The 13,872-nt window shown below is 41.5% G+C and overlaps 1 long non-coding RNA gene across 2 annotated transcripts; it reads right to left on the reverse strand.

The window, feature by feature from the left end:
* Positions 1-745: 745 nt before the first annotated feature.
* On the reverse strand, positions 746-13,317 carry LOC128415091 (uncharacterized). 2 transcript variants are annotated; one of them, XR_008330853.1, is made up of 4 exons: positions 12,422-13,317; positions 4,720-4,925; positions 1,414-1,544; positions 746-1,077 (listed from the first exon to the last, which is right to left on the reverse strand). It is a non-coding gene; the product is annotated as an uncharacterized LOC128415091 (long non-coding RNA). The 2 variants fall into 2 exon arrangements; XR_008330854.1 differs by having other exon boundaries at positions 1,414-1,603.
* Positions 13,318-13,872: the final 555 nt, after the last annotated feature.

A 13,872-nucleotide genomic window follows, 5' to 3' on the forward strand; every position in this document is an offset into this window, starting at 1 on the left:
GGAGGGCACAAGGAGAAGGGGACGACAGAGGACAAGATGGTTGGATAGTGTTCTCGAAGCTGAATGACTGAACGACTAAACAACAACAACAACAACAAGCTGTGCTGAAAGTGGAATTCAGGGTGTGGCAGATTGTTTCAACACAGGCTTAGCACCACACCAACCTTGACACTACCTCACCATTTCCAGTAAGCCACGGTGGTGTCAGATAAGTGCTGCTGCCCCACTCCACTGACGGCTGATGATAGCTTACATATTATTTCCACCAAACTGTGTTGTGTACCTTCTTCCCTGCAGTGTCCCATCACCTGGAGATTCTCAAAACCACACAATTAGAAAGCCTGCGCTTGTATATAATTCTTGGGGACAATTTCCTCCTGAAGAAAAAGAAGAGGCACAAAATGTCGCTTTGTTCCACAAGCCTTTCAACAATCCAAGATTATTGAAATACTAAATTACAAGCTCACAAAATGACTAGAGGATTGTTTTTCTACATTTGCAATGCAAACAAAATGATGGATTAGAAAGGAAAACCCAGCAAATATTTTCCAATGTTATTTATGAGATAGATCTCAGCCTGATATGCACAAAAGAAAAGCCACAATTGGTGGCGATGGGGGAGAGGAGCAGGGTGGGAAGCAGGACACCGGGGGGGGGGAGAGAGAAAGCAAGCGGAATCTCACCACACAAACAAAAATAAAAAAATAAAAGCCTTTGTCAGGCTCAAAAAGAGAAACAGACTTAATTATTATTTTGTGTTTATTCCATTTTGGGAGCTTTATCTCAAACTATAACTTACAAAGAGCAATTAGGAACAAATGGCGCCCAGCATGAATACTTCTCTGGTGGATTCTCAGGGTTGATTGTCTTCATTTCGGCTCTTACATCAGCAGCATGATGCATTGCCCATTGGAAACCAGCATGACTAGCTGCAGAAAAAATGCAAGCCATGCAGTGATTTAAACCTATGACTTGCTCTCCGCGTTCCATATGGGACCTGCAACCTGGACCACGGTGTCATTTCATCCAGATAAATGGTTTCCTCCAACGAAGCCGAGCTATATTAGTTAGATGATCCTGTCATGTGAGCAAAAGGAGGAGACACATATAATTTCCTAGAATAATCCAGAGAATTACCATACGCCTCCAATATTGATCGCCTGGGAAATAATTTTAAAAGCATTTTAGAATATCTTCCATTTTCTATTATGAGCCTTTGGATTTCAACAGTTTGAAAGAGGAGGGAGAGAGACTGTGGCTTCAGAAAACTAATTACAAAATGTTTTTTTATAAAAAAAACACAAACAAAACATACACGCACAAAACAACTCAACTCTAATGGAATGAATCAGTGAGTGAAAAGATTTCCATACAGAAAGATCAATGTTTGGAAAGGCAGGCAGAGCCTCTTACCTAAGCATCTTTCCTCTCCACATCTTTGTTTTCCCATTTTCTTTGTTCTTATTCGCTCACTAATTAGCTGAGTTTTTTTTTTAATGCCCCATACACTGGGTTAATTTTGTCTAACTCAACAGCAGGGGTTTCTGTAATAATAATTCACATAGCGATGTCAATGATTAAAATCCTTTCATTACCATGGCACCTAAAAGAAAAATGAATTTGAAGCTTATACACAAGTCTTTGGGCATTGAAAGGCTGCTTCCCCCCCCCTTTTTTTTGAAAGAAAGAAAGAAAAACCCACAAAAATAAAATGAAAACAACTTGGAAAGATTAGTTGTTGCTAGCAGAACAAATGAGATCTTCGTTTGGGGTGTATTGCAAACACAAAGCTGTTTGAATCAAAGAGCATTTATTATCACTACAATCATGTCGTCTGCCACTTTTGACAAAAGCTTTCTAATAATGTACTTGAAGAATGCAAAATAGGCATTCAGAAGTGCTAATTTTCTGTCTTTTTTTTTTGTCGACAGTACTGTCAAGCCACAGATAATCAGCCGAGGGTCAAAGTGCTCTGTTGTCAGCAATGTGGTGGAGGTGCTCAGAGCTGGAAAAGTCATTCGTCATCAGGCTAACTCAAGAATTTTAAACATGTTTTCATGAGTCAGAATACAAAGGGCTTGATGCAGCAATTAAGGATGGTAACTGAAATTTTTGCTTTAGAAGGTTTCAGTAAGCCATAGGAACAAATGAACCACTCAACTCTTCACTCCTTGAGGAAGGGTTTTCTACCCAGAAATGCAGTTCGTTTTGCTTATTACCAAAGATGAATGCCTTGTGAATTCACTCGGAATCAAGTCCTATCACTAATAGAGAGAAAGGTCTTTGCAACAGTGGCAAAGGTACTACTGTCAGAGCTGGCCTGAGCATTTGGGTACAATGAGGTGGCTGCCTCAGACAGCTAAATTTGGGTCCCTTGAAAGGGCAGAACATCAATTGTTATTTAATGTATTGTTGTTGTATTTTTACTGCCAGGAAATCAGAGCGGGGAGAAATCTGTAGGACTTTTCTGCCTCAGGTGCCAAAACAAGCTGATAGGCACAGCATAAGATGTGGTTTGGCCCCCTTGTAGGGTTGGGTGACAACATTGATTTTGTTTGCATTTTAATGAGAAACTACTGGATTCATACTTTTTGAGTCTGAACCGAAAATTCACTGAATTCACTGGAGTGAATTTCAGACTGAAAACAAACAAGAAATTGAGAGGTCCAAAATTGTCAGTTCCATCAATCCCTAGCCATGGGTACTTTGCACCTTGTTGAGTGAGAGATGCTCCTTGCTTCTCTGCCTCAGGAAATAAAATATATTGGACACCATGAATGCTGTTGACAAGACTCTGCTTCCCTGATGTCCTGTACGTTTTTCTGTCCTGCAGTTGTTTCAAATGGAGGGATGAGGATCAAGTCAGCTGTTACTCTGGCCATATTAATACGACAGATTTAGTAATTTGTGAAAACTATACTGAAACCACTTTTGCAGTTTCAGGGTCATTTTTTAATCCTTGGGGGAAAGGGGAGAGGAAGACTATTGCATTTTCAAAATAATTTTCAATAAGTTTGCCCTGACAAAGAACTGTTAGAAATTGTGGAGTATACATCACTAGATTTGAGGGAGGAAATGTTAAGCCTTTCAGAAATTTTGCCTGAAGTTTCCCTTTTCTTGAAATGCCATAATTTGATAAAACACTTTAAGCTTTCAAACATTTGACTGGGCTCTGTCTGCTACATAGTGGATCACTGTATTTTTGTGTTCAGAAATGGGCAAAGAGTCCAAACAGGGAAGAAACTGAAACAGAACACAAACCAACAGCTTCAGTGTGTGTAATGGAGTATCAGGAGCCAATCTGATCTAGACCCGAGGGAATCTCATCTGAGGACTTCACAGAAGGCAGTAGTAGAGGTGGGTTCAGGCAGTAGCGCTCACCTGACCTCTGGTCACTCACATCACTGAAGCATACTGGGGTACAAACTGAACTGAATTTCTCCCAATACCTCATCAACACATATGTGCCCTTACTTTGATCTCAGTCTTCTCTGAGCCCTAATATGAGGAACTGATCTCAGAGAGGAACTCAGGTGCAGCTTTTGAATAATATTGGGGCTTTCCAGTGTTACTAAGAAGTATCATCAGTTAAAACTATTTGCTTGTGTGTGTGTGTGTGTGTGTGTGTGTGTGTGTGTGTGATATTACAAAGATATTGACTAGTATTTTTTAATAGGACACACTTGGAACATGGTCTGGAGAAAAGCTCTGCCAAGGTGATTCATCCATTCAAATAAATCAAATGGCCAGTTTAAAAAGGAGGTCAGCAGCAGGATAGTTAGAGCAAATGTGCATTGGGGTTGTGTCTGTTCTGTAATTTGCCTGTGGCTAATCTGATGGGTTTTTTTCCCCTTGGTTTTTTTTAGCTTGCTGCATTTCCCACTGCTCTCATAAGCACAAATAATTGCTCCCATTTTTTAAAAGGAAAGAAAGCAGAAGATAGCCCCCTAGAAAGCCAAGCCACTGTGCTAGCTTCAGAAATTAATATTGAATACTCCTAAGTAAAAGTTGCTACTGATAAAGACACTAATATGAAAGCTGTAAATAATAGCCCTATTTAAAGAAGGCTCTGGGCAAACTTTATGAGTAGTTTTCTTCTCTAGCTGAACGTTCAAGGATAGGAGTTTCACTGTAAACTCAAACAGAAATTTGAGAGTTGATGCCTCAATTCTAGTGCATCTATAGAGATTGTAACCAAAGAGGATTTGTTAGTAAGCACCCACATAATGAAGTCAGCCTGCTTACTTTCTGATAGTTTGAGGAATAAGTGGGGAGAGAGCTGTTACACTCATGTCCTCCTTGTGGGTTTCCCGTAGGTATCTAGTTGGCCACTGTGAAAACATGATGCTGAACAAAAAGTAGGCCTTGCCTTCTGATCCAGCAGGGCTTTTATTATATTCATAGATTCCCCTTGCTTCCTCTCACTCCGAAATCTAAGCTACTCTAAGATAGAAGAATCAGCAAGCCATCACGTTTTTAAAGGCTGGCAAGACTCCTTCCTGAAAGCTTTTGTTTGGAAACTACAAACCAAACAAAATGGAAAGCCCAAACTTTCTTGACCTCTCAGACTTATGGGCACTCAGCCTTTATAAGGCTCAAGCCGCACTCTGGTGTAACTCATTTCCTGAAAACCATCCACAGCAAGTTTTCAATTAGGCAAGGAATAAATCAAAGAACCTATTTTTCTGCCAGCACCACTGTAATGCATAAAGTGCTCACCTGAGTTACTGCTCTTCTTAACAGAAGGACACTCCTAAGTAAAGCAGAGAAGCTCTTGGGACCACACTCACCATGTGTGTTTTCCCTCACTCTCTGTCTTACTCATGACAGCTTTTCCTTCTTGGAATAGATGCTTTTGTCATCTCTGCTTCAGGATGTGTTGAGTTTTTCGGAGTCTCTCTCATTATGGGCTTTGTAAAGGGGACCTATAAGAAACAGCAAAGTTCTGTCACTGCCCTTATTGTCTGGTCTGGGATTTAATTTCAATACATCACAAACAACCAAGACAACCCTGGCATTGCAATTTGTCACACTTTTTTATGAGCTATATCTCACCGAAGTGCATTCTCCCTAGCCTACTGCCATAGGCTACAAGTCTGGAACGAAACTCTCTAACATAGTGAGGGAGGTAAAAATCATACTGGGGGTGGAGGGGGGAATTAATGGCCACTACTCTACATTTCTCATTTCTGCAGACTTTCTGATTACGCTTCCAGCAGCCAAGCTCAGTAAAAGGGCTTCTTCTCTTGCCTGAACTTGTGAAAAGTTTTATAAATCAGATGCAGGGGGTCGGGGAGAGAGAGAGACTGCAATTTTGGTCACATCCAAACCATAGTTTTAAAGCACATTTAATACACATCAACTCCCCCCCCCCCAAAAAAAAATCACTAAAATCCTGGAAGCTGTAGTTTACTGCTCCCAAACCTACTGTTCCCAGCCCACTTAACAAACGCAGTTCTCAGGTTCTTTGGGACAACACATGTGCTTTAAATATGATTAGATGTGGTTTGAATGCCTGGTGTGGATGTGACGTTTATTCTAATGTGAGTGCTTTAGATAGTTCCTGGATGCCACTGAACCCTTGAAAGCCTTGGATCCAGGAATATTTGAAAATGAGACTGTGCAGTAAACTACTGACCCAACTCCAAGTGCTCTGTCCAAGGCACCATCATCCACACATGAACAAGGGTTCGCTGAGATTGCCGCCCAATTTTTGAATTCTGTTCAACTTCACTAATTCTGAGCTTATGGGCAGAAATTATGAGGCAGCAACAAAGGCAATATAGACCTTTATAACAATTCAGGCAGCCTTTGATGTCTATGTTAAGTGAATTTATTTAGTTTTTGTCTTTAACCCCCCCCCACCACCTCTTTTAATGTTCTATTATACTTGCATGCTTCTATGTCTTCCAAGACAGAGGGATGCCAACAAATTTCCATCTCTATGCGCATATATATATAATCTCACGTAAGGTGCTTGCCTGCATAGAGCAACTCTGGATAAGCTGACTTACATATCTGAAATAATGAACTGACTAGTTTGAATTAACAAGATATAGTTTAGTTAGGGCTCCCCATGTCTCCTTTTGCTCCGACAGGAACAGTTTACCAGGACAATGTGGCAGATAAACCTGCCTCCAAGGATCAGTCATGGTAGGTGATGCCCATTTGGACTTGAAGGGGAGAAGGCTGGAAGACCAACAGCAGGTGGAGCTAGAGTCAATGACAGGCAGACCCAACTACTGAAGAGCTTTATCCCCATCCTCTCTGCTGAGTTCTACAATGGCAACACTCAGACTAAGGAGGAGGAAGCAGGCAGTCAGTGCTGGCCTCTGGATTGGCTGTAACCAGCAAGGTAAGCAAGTGGGGGCAGACTGAGGTTGGTGGGGCCTTACAGAGTAGCCTCTACTGCCACAGACATAGTTGATAATACTAAAGACTAGCAATGGGCGGAGAGAAAGTAAAGTTGCAAAACAATCAGAAACAGAACCAGGATTAATGGTCCTCTCAGGTTATTGGCCAAGGATATCGTGATTTTCTGCAAGATAAATATCAAGAATGTCCTTTATAAACCAAACATCCTTGAAAGAAGGAGTGTTGCTCAGGGGAAAAAAATACTTGTTGAAAAGACAAACGAAGAATGGCAGGACTGACCGCTAAGTCAATAAAATATCTAACGTTTTAAGACACTTGAATACCGCATTTCTTGCAATCTGGAAAAAGAGCTCAAGAAGATATTGACTCAGCCAAGAAGTTGGGATGTCTCTGTATTTCAGCCTCAATTCCCCTGCCCCTCAATATCAATAAATTGTAATAATCAGCCATGGAGTTAAGGAATAGGGCCCAAGACCCCTTGAGAAAACCAGCAAAGGGAATGGACACACATTCATATGCATATATTTCTTTTATATCACATCCATCCTGCAACCTGCATAAATAGACCTACTGAAGGTATAATAATTATGTTACCATTCCTCCAAAAGCATATGGAGACATAAAAGTCAAAGCATTCATCATCTCAGGGTGGTAGGCAAAGTTTGCAGCTTAAAAAGAATGCCATATTCTCCTTAAATAGTCGTGCCCATTTTGGAAGTTTGGGAAGGGGAAAAAAGCCACTCTTTGGGAAGGAAACAAAAGCAATGGAATAAGCCTTAATTTCTTTCTGGTTTGGGGTTTTTTGTGATATTTTTTAAAGAAAATGTTGCCTTTGGTCAATTTGTTCCTCAACCCTTGGCTGCTTTGTATGGAAGTTAAAACAGTCTCCTTTTCTATTCAGTTATGATCAGAGGATGTTTTGAAACAAAATTACACGCTGCTCTGTGGGTCTGTGAATGTTAAGTCTTATTCCTCGGTGTGATTGATCTATTTCAGATTCTTTGTAGTCACGCATCCAAATCCACATTTGATCCAAAACTGCCAGTATCAACACAGAAAAGGGAATAAACCCTCTCAGATTATTAACCGCTGGCTGCATTCTTGGAAAAGGACATGGCTGGGCAACCGTCTAAGTGGCATCGCGTTCTGTGCTAAGGGATTTTTCAATGATGGACAGCAATGAAAGGATAGGAAACGACATACAAGCTGTCCCCCTGTGTAATATATGCAGAAGGGTTTCACAATAACAATTTGAGAGTCAACAGGGAAGCTTGGCACAATGAAGTACCATGAATCAGGATGATCAAATGATTTTATTAGTTTACTTTAATTAGTCAGATCTATTACCATTTTTTTTAATATGACCAGGAAGAGGGGGGAAGGCAGGAAAAAAAAGAAAGTAATTGTAACTAGTTTATCAAATAAGGCCCTGGCAGAAACCATGCCACTGATAACTTGCTTTCATTCAAATTAAGCATTCTGTTGTTATTGTTTTTAAACTGCCTTCTCTGCAATAATTCATCTTTCATATGTTGGAATCAGAATATAAAGGATAGTTGTCATCGGGGGTTTTTATTCTGAATTCTGGAGAATGAATTCCAAGGGAGAAATTTGTCCTTTTAGAACCCTACATGGCAGGTGTAACATGAAAGCTAACGGAGGATTCTTTTAAAAAGAAAATCATTAATTTATCTTCAGGCTGCAGGGTGTGTCTCCGCCACAGTCTAAGCTCAACCAGGACGTCTGGCCTCTCCACCATCTATGTGGCCTTCACCTGGAATCATGACATGCCCACTAGGAAAGAAAGCTTTCAGGCACCATGATAGCTATTTCTAGAGCTTCCTCTATGCAAAGACGAACAATTATTATAAACTGTTGCAAATTACAGATGGTAGTGTCTGCAACAGAGACTACAGTCGACCAGGCTGGGGCAATTATCGAATGAAAGAAAATATTATTATTTTAGGAAACGGTAACGTTTTAATACAATGTGAAAAATGATGAGGGAATAATAAATGGAGAGCATAAAAAGAGCTAATAATAAAAAGAAGCTTGGTGAGGAATCCCGCTGTCATATTTGCATTTACCCTGAAACTAATGCTGTGCACATTTTGGAATGCAAATAATTCATGAAAGGAAGCAAAATGAGGATGTTAAATAATAATTTTCCCCTTAATGAGGAGCTGTACTTTGATTGAAGGCAGCTTTAAGGTAGCCCAAACTAGGCCTGACAAAAGAGAGTGGCCTTTTTTAAAAAAAAAGATTATTTAAAGGAATATGTTAGAATACTTATTCCATTATCTGAAATCCCCAGTATTAATACATATTTGAAATCTTATTTCTAGTTTTCAAAGATGCATTAGAAAGAAAATGAATTTCATATGTGACATCTTCTATTTCTCCTATTCTCTCTCCCTCCCTTCGCCTCTCTTCCTCACAAAGCTGTACCTTTATGGAAACCATTCAAGATTTTCGGATTTCCTACTTCTTCACTCTACGAAAGACTGTGGGACGGTCAATGCCTTGACCTAATGTTAAGGTTACCTCTTAATGCATGTATATTGTACCACCCACAGCAAGTCAGAAAGGGATTTGGAGACACTTGAATTATGAAAACTCACTCACCAGTTCAGAGTGCTGGTGTTGACCTATAAAGCCTTACAGGACCTCAGGACCTAAAGGACCGCCTTTCACCATACTAACCAACCCAGACCCCGCATTTGGCATATAAGGCCCTTCTCTTTGTCCTCACTCCCCAAGAGGTTCAGAGGGTGGCAACAAGGAAACAGACCTTTTTAGTGGTGGCTCCCCAACTGTGGAATGCTCTCCTCAGAGAGGCTCACCTGGCACCATCACTACATGGCAAAAACATTCCTCTTTACCCGGGCCTATGGCTACTAAATCTAGGACCTGTAAAAGTGTGGGGAGAGGACTGACATGATGATGATTATTTTACTATTAGGCTGCCTGTCAGTGTGCCTTTTAATATGCATTTATTATGTTTTTATCACTGGTAGTTTGTATTGTGTTTCTAATGGGATCTTTTGATAAAGGGTGGCATATAAATTGAAATAGCAGCAGCAGCAGCAGCAACACTACAACCACCAGAGTTTTGGACAAACACTAAGTTTTTGAAATTTGTTTGAAATGTGTGGAAAAGATTTCACATTCTTAGGCAGGGTTTTTCATTCAGATCAAAGAATTAGCTACATTATATATGTCACTTAGTGATCAGCTGCCTTGGGCAATACTCAGTACAGTTATGCCCTAAAGCTACTCTCAGAAGTCGCATTGACTTCATGGCCCAGCTTTACTAAAACATGCATGTTGTTCTAGTGGTGTCAGGTCATTTGATCTCGATAGTTGTGTAGTTTTTTTTTATGCGAGTACAATAGGCTCCTCACTTTCTACTGAAAATACTTATTTTTTATTGTTACATTAATATCCCACCTTTTCTCCAAGGCACTCAAAGTGCCATACCTGGCTCTCCCCCTCTCCATTCTATCCTCACAAGAACCCTGTGAGATATTTTAGTAAAAATAAGACACGCAAATGAATTGTTTTATGGAAAACAGCTTGCAAAAATGTTCATAGTCACAGCTTCTTCTTTTCTTCTTTTTTTTTTTTCAGAGCATAGTTAAATTATGGAACTCACTCCCAGAGGAGGCAATGATGGCCACAGACTTGGATGGCTTTAAGAGAGGATCGGACAAACTCACGGAGGATAAGGCTGTCAGTTGCTACCAGCCAGGAAAACTATGCTCCGCCTTCATCGTTCGAAGCAATAATACTTCAGTACGCCAGTTGCTGGTGTTGTGAGTCGAGGTGAATAAGAGACAAGGACACAAGTAGGTTACATACGCTTAAGGTTACAGACTCCACTAACTCAGAAATAGTGCTTCAGGTTAAGAACTTTGCTTCAGGATGAGAACAGAAATCGTGCTCCGGCGGCGAAGCGGTAGCAGGAGGCCCCATTAGCTAAAGTGGTGCTTCAGGTTAAGAACAATTTCAGGTTAAGAAAAGACCTCCAGAACGAATTAAGTACTTAACCCGAGGTACCAATGTATTTAGGTTAATAGGCTGAGAAAGGCCATAACTTTTATTGATTACAGCATGTGAGTGGTATTGGCTTAGGCATTGGATCAAACAACCTAAACATGTCCCCAACCACGCAGCGGGGTGTCCAATGAAGGTTAACAACCAGTGGGAGGAGCTTGTTGATGCAAATACAACTGGAAGCTTCCCCTGATGTCACCTGGGGTCGTGTCATGCCCCTAGCCACCAGCAGGGCATTGGACAGGTTCCACGACCGCCGAATTCCTTTAACGGAATACCCAACAAGGGGCGAGGTATGTGATGGCCACACCCCGCCCACCAACACACAACACATATTCCAATGCCTAACCACCACCCAATCCGACGTCCTCCGAGCAGCTGAATGAGGCCCGGAGGCTACCGTGGCTGCTTGAATGTGGCTAAGCCCCGCCCCCAGGCCAACCCTATTGGCTGGCCAGCCGGAGGGCGGCACGGCAGCAGGGTGATGGTGCAGGGGGCCGAACACCCCCCCCTGTCGACGCAGGAACGGCTCCCGCTCACAATACCTCCCCTCTGGGAGGAAGAGAGGCTTTACGGGAGCAGAGATTACTCCTGTTCTCGTGTTCTGCTGGCCGGTTTCCCACAGGCATCTAGTTGGCTACTGCGAAGGCACAAGGCTGGACAAGATGAGGCATTAGCCTGATCCAGCTATATTATAGTTCTTGCTATATTAGGGAATATTGCACTCAAAATGTGTATAGTAGGGGAAACACACCCTAAGTTGTTAGCAAATTTTTGTGACAACTTTTCCTCAATAAATAGATAAATTGTGGAATTGTGACAAACTGAACTCAAGAGTGGAAAACTGAGGTAAAAGATAGCTTTTTGGGGGTGGGGGGGGTGGGAAGGATGCTGTAGTGAATCAAACACGTTCCCATGGTTGCAAAGGTTGCAAAAAAGCAGTATAAGTATGCAGCAATGGCAGATAGAACAGCAGAGAAATATGGAAATAGGAAGCTGAGATGGTTGGAGGGGTAAGAAAATATGTGTGTGAGAGGTGGAAGAGGGATATGTAGCATAACCCTCTGTTTGTCTATTCAAAAGTAAGTCCTATTGACTTACTTTTACCCCCAGGTAAATGTGTTTCGATAAATAGGTACTGCTCCAACGGGTGGCGCTGTAGGTTAAACCACAGAGCCTAGGGCTTGCCGATCAGAAGGTCAGCGGTTCGAATCCCCGTGATGGGGTGAGCTCCCGTTGCTTGGTCCCTGCTCCTGCCAACCTAGCAGTTCAAAAGCACATCAAAGTGCAAGTAGATAAATAGGTACCGCTCCGGCGGGAAGGTAAACGGCGTTTCCATGTGCTGCTCTGGCTCACCAGAAGTGGCTTAGTCATACTGGCCACATGACCTGGAAACTGTACTCTGGCTCCCTTGGCCAATAAAACGAGATTAGCGCCGCAACCCCAGAGTCTGCAACTGGACCTAATGGTCAGGGGTCCCTTTACCTTTACCTTAAATGTGTTTAGACTAGCAGTCTTAGAACAGGTAGAGAAGGAAGAGAATAAGTAAGCAAGGGGGTAGTGAAGCCAGGACACTGAGAATGAATGGTGCAGCAATAATTTTTAAAGTGTTGACTCTAACAGGGAGAAGGGCATTTGGGCCCCACTTCAAATAGCATTATATCAAACACTCACCCATACATTCAGATGTGAGCTGTGTCTTAAAAGAGTCATATGGAACCGAGGTGGAATAATAGAACCATATAAATAGCTACAAAAGGACATGTGAAGTGTCTCTGTCCCTTTAAAGAGCAAGATAAGTGATATTTTGCAGCTATATCACAATGGCAGAAAGAGTGATGTTTTGTAGCCAGGTTCTCTGAGTATTAAGTCCCATTGAGTTCATTGGAACTCATCCCCAAGGAAGGTCTGCCTAATATTACAGCTTTTATCCAGGAACATTATTTTTGAATTCATTTTGAATATTTTAACACCTATAGACAGTGTTTACCTTTTTTCTTTGTCACTTTAATTGTACTCGAGTTGAGTTGGAAACTGCAACGAGAAAACAGAAGGTGAGATATAAATCCGGTATATTTAATTGTTTAATTTATACAAAGATCATTCTTAGAAAATGTACCGCTTCAGGACTGTATTGGACTAATTGTCCCTAAAACATAAAGTTGTAAAAGATGCTGAAAAATCTTAATTTAATTAGTTTAATTAAATTCATTAGAGCTTCTAAAGGAGATTTAACACTAATTTGAACCTCTAAAATTGAGAATTTAAATTGTTAATCAGTCAAGTGAGGTACTGGGTTACTCTCATCATTATGCATACGGATGGGAGTGCTTTTCAACCAAGAAGTTTGCCTCTGCCAGCCCCTGTTCACTGCAGGTCAGACTTCTTAGGGGATGAAAAGCTGTGTATTTAATTTAAACATGTTGCCATTTCTGTTACCAAAAGACTGGGTAGACCACACAGACTGCCCCAGCAGCCAGTTTGCTGTCCTCAGATGTAGTAGAAGGTGCTGCCATGTTTCCAGTGTTGACAGTTGCCAGTCCAGTCAGCTTTAGTACATGGAATGAAGAAAACCATCTTGTCCTTCACTTGAGACAGGTAGATGTCTTGCACTGGTCCTGTTGCTTTATGATACCTCCTGAAGCAGGTTGCTCGGCTTCACCGTACTGACCCATCTCTTATTATCTTAGGGACTCCACTTTGGATTTGTGTAGGGCTCACTCCATAGTCTTTTCTTCTCCTGAACATATCCCGCAAGGCAGTGGAGGTTTAGGATCAGAGTTTTCCTTCTCCTAGAATCGTGTCCAAACTTTTTTCAAAGAGGGCCAGATTTGATAAAGTGAAGGGCCGTGAGGGCCAACCAAAGGGCCAACCAAAGTTGTTGACCTTTTTTTAGGATTAAAGCTGTTGAGGGTTTTTTACTCCGGGAAATTAACAGCCACAGGGGCCAGATTACACCAACCAGCAGGCCAGATTAGGTCCCCGAAATGGACTTTGGACATCCCTGTGTTAGATGGACTAACTGTTGAGGAGAGTGGAGGTGATTAAAAAATCAATCCTCCTGTAAAACTGGGAATATCCCCTCACTCAACCAGTTTAGGATATTCCACCATTCTTCAGCAGAGTTTCTTTTCTTTCAGCAAAGTAAGCAGCCCACATATATGTCAAACAAAGCTTTAATAATAAAGAAAATTGTAACACAATTTATCTGAGAGAAACTAGAGCAACATCATGAGGCAAGAATGACAGTTGGTCTCTCTAACTGAACTTAACTGAACACACAAAGGGAGGGTCTGATTCCAGAGCACAACACAAAAGCACCGCCCACCAGATGCCAGACATTCTATTAATCAAGTTAGTCCCCAGTGTTTTTCGTACACTACCTTCCCAGCCTGATTAGCCTCACCTGTCCCTCACTTTCCTCTAAAGCACATGCCTTCT

The sequence above is a fragment of the Podarcis raffonei genome, chromosome 6 (assembly GCF_027172205.1).
Source record: "Podarcis raffonei isolate rPodRaf1 chromosome 6, rPodRaf1.pri, whole genome shotgun sequence".
In the NCBI taxonomy this organism is placed as follows: Eukaryota; Metazoa; Chordata; class Lepidosauria; order Squamata; family Lacertidae; genus Podarcis; species Podarcis raffonei.